Here is a 3,022-nt window from a genome sequence, read left to right on the forward strand (position 1 = left end):
ATTGAAACCTTCAACCCTAGCTTTATCTTGACCTTGATCTCCAATGGAGTTTCTAGAGAGAACTTTTTAGGAGAGAAGGGTTTGATTTGAGGGATGAAATCTAAATGAGGGTTTTAATGTTTTAATACTCCTAAAATACCCTAATACACTTATGATAATGACCCACATGCTTAAAATAATTAATTAACAAATTACTAAAGGAACCCACTTGGCCGAGTCCCTTGGACAACATCCAGGTTCGAACCACGCCCACCAGACCTCGGACCGTGTTCTGGTCCACGCCCTGTCAATGAGGTCCGTGGTTTGGGACTGATAGTCAGCTTGCAAGGCCTACAACGACGGACCAAGACTACTGGCCGTGTTTTGACCCACGAGCCGTAGGTCATGGCCGTAGTTTGGCCACTTTTGGACAACCATGATTTTTCCTTGGGGCTTTGGGGTTCAGACTTAGGGTCCTCCTCAAGGAGCCTTAGGGTGGTCCTTGGGGAGTCGTACCTTGATGTCTAACCCCTAAACACCTGAATCCATAGTTGGCATCACAACCAACCATTTCTCTCCCTTACCCTTGCAACATAAACCTCTCAAAGGAAGTCACACTCTAAAGACCATCACATAAGGAACTAGGGAAAGACATTATATAGCGAAACTCTATGGCACGACTTGAAGAATGAAGAAGTGAAACTTTCTTATCACCCAATAGCCTCCTTTTCATAATGTGGCGCGCTTAACATTATGAAAAAGACTCTACTAAATGTGGATTGAGACAACCTAAGACCATTCCAAAACCTTATGCTCTAATACTAAGTTTGTCACGACCTGAGAACACCCCCTAGTCGTAACCGGCGTACTCGACCTCTCGGAGGTCTAATACAAGCCTCTTAGCATTCATTCATCGCATAGATACTCAAAACCATAATGAATTAAAAACATTCTTCACACACAAAGATAGTTTCGTTAAATAACAAGTGAATGACTTTTTAGACTTTATGCATGATGTCTCAAAACCATCTAATACTTGAATACAACATTGGGACTAAGCCCACTCAAAACTACAACAAAACTACAAGACATAAAGGAACATGTTGGGTATTGTCCTCGAATCTATGAGGACTCAAAAAGTATTTATCTTCAAACACCTTAGAAACCTATCTATCAATAGTGGAATATCAACATATCCAAATCCCTACACTTTAGTCAAAAAGGGAAAGAACGGGGTTAACACAATTATGTCCTAAGTATGGAAACCATTCAAAACCATGCTAGAAAGGACATTTGGTTGAAAGAAATGCCTTATGCCATTTTAGTAAAACTTCATGAACATTGACATACTAGGCATATTATAGAACATAACGAACATATAAGACATTTACCACATTATAGACATGCTCAACATTTTCACAAGGTAACTCATTTCATCATTCAAGGACCCTTATCTAAAGTTACCCTAAGACACACTTGAGTGTGACAAGAAGTGGCCGCCCATACAAGCTCTTCATACACACCTAAGTGTTCCTCAAGGCTACTATACACACGAACCATCATGCTTCAAGGTAACATACTAAGTAACTCACTTCATTAACATAATCTATTCATTCAAGAAATCACTTAGACAATAAGTCAACATTCTTCTTTAAAGTCATTTAGGATACATTCATGCATTTAGGGGACTTTCATACATTAGCCATTAAGTCTTTGGGAATTCTCTTTAATATCTTCAAAGCCTACTCGTGCCATGTGTAGATAGCATCCCATACTACTACTTACACATTGTAGAACCTATCCACTAACTAGAGTGCACATCCCACATGATGGGAATAGGCATTAACCGACATAGACCATGCAAGCTAGACATGGAATCCGACGTCATAAATCCCACGCCGTGGGGAGTGTTCTACTTGCCAAGGGTAGAACTAGTGCACATCCCATATAGGCACATGGTTTAGGGGATATCCAAAGAGTTCATTGTACTCTAGCCTCTTACTCGGGTAGAGCTACCATTTAACCATATCCATTCGATGCTTAGCCTTAGTTCCCATAGAGTAGTTTCCATTCACATGCATGTACTAGAGAGAGCGCCATCATTAGGCCTACCGACCCATAATACTCATACCAAGAAGGGCACCATAAGGATCTCCCAATCAAGGTTCATTAAGGATAGCTCATTGACTTTCTTAGAGATGGTTTCTACCATTCCGGCCCACCAATCTCTAAGTCTATCAGTTCACACAGGAAGGAGGTCATCACCCCTTATGTTCACTACTTCAAGGTTTTCACATTCACATAGGGGTCTAGTCTCATCATGAAAGGGTACCATGCTTAAGTCTAGCCGATTCAAGACATATCATAGAATGCCTCATTAGTTATTCATAGGAATGGCACCATACTTAGGTCTAGCCGATTCTAGACATTCATTCATTTACGAAGAGGCACCAACTCAAGTTCTACCAATTCAATATAATAAGACATCAAGTCAAGATACATTCATTTCTCAAGAGAAGGATACCTAAGCCTACCAAGTCAAGAGGTCAAATTCAAGAAGCTTTCATCTATCAAGAAGAGGCACCTAAGTCCACCAAGTCAAGAGAAAACATCACCATATATAGAACCTTCACATTCTATCATTCATCATTCATTAGTACTAAGTGAGAACATGCTTTCAATCACAAAACCCTGGAATTTCCAAGAGGATTACCTTTACTTCATTAGATTCTCATTCAACTCCTTCACATCACCTTCACAACACAATATCATGATAATACTCAATTACTCATATCATGCCTTCAAGGTCATGATCATGATACATTCAATAAATAAACACCTCCACCATAAGTGGATCACACATCAATCTATCACAATTCTAAGTCAACTTTACATTTACAATGAAGTTAGGTCAACTTACCATTCTCCAAAGCCATAACTACTGTTACTAAATTCTACCACAATTCACCGTAAAAGAGGTTTAGATAACAATAGAAACCAATAATACAGTTCAATCTAAACATAATTCAGTAATCATCATGAA

Source organism: Solanum verrucosum, unplaced genomic scaffold (genome assembly GCF_900185275.1).
Source record: "Solanum verrucosum unplaced genomic scaffold, falcon-dt-bn FXZP01000068.1, whole genome shotgun sequence".
NCBI lineage: Eukaryota > Viridiplantae > Streptophyta > Magnoliopsida > Solanales > Solanaceae > Solanum > Solanum verrucosum.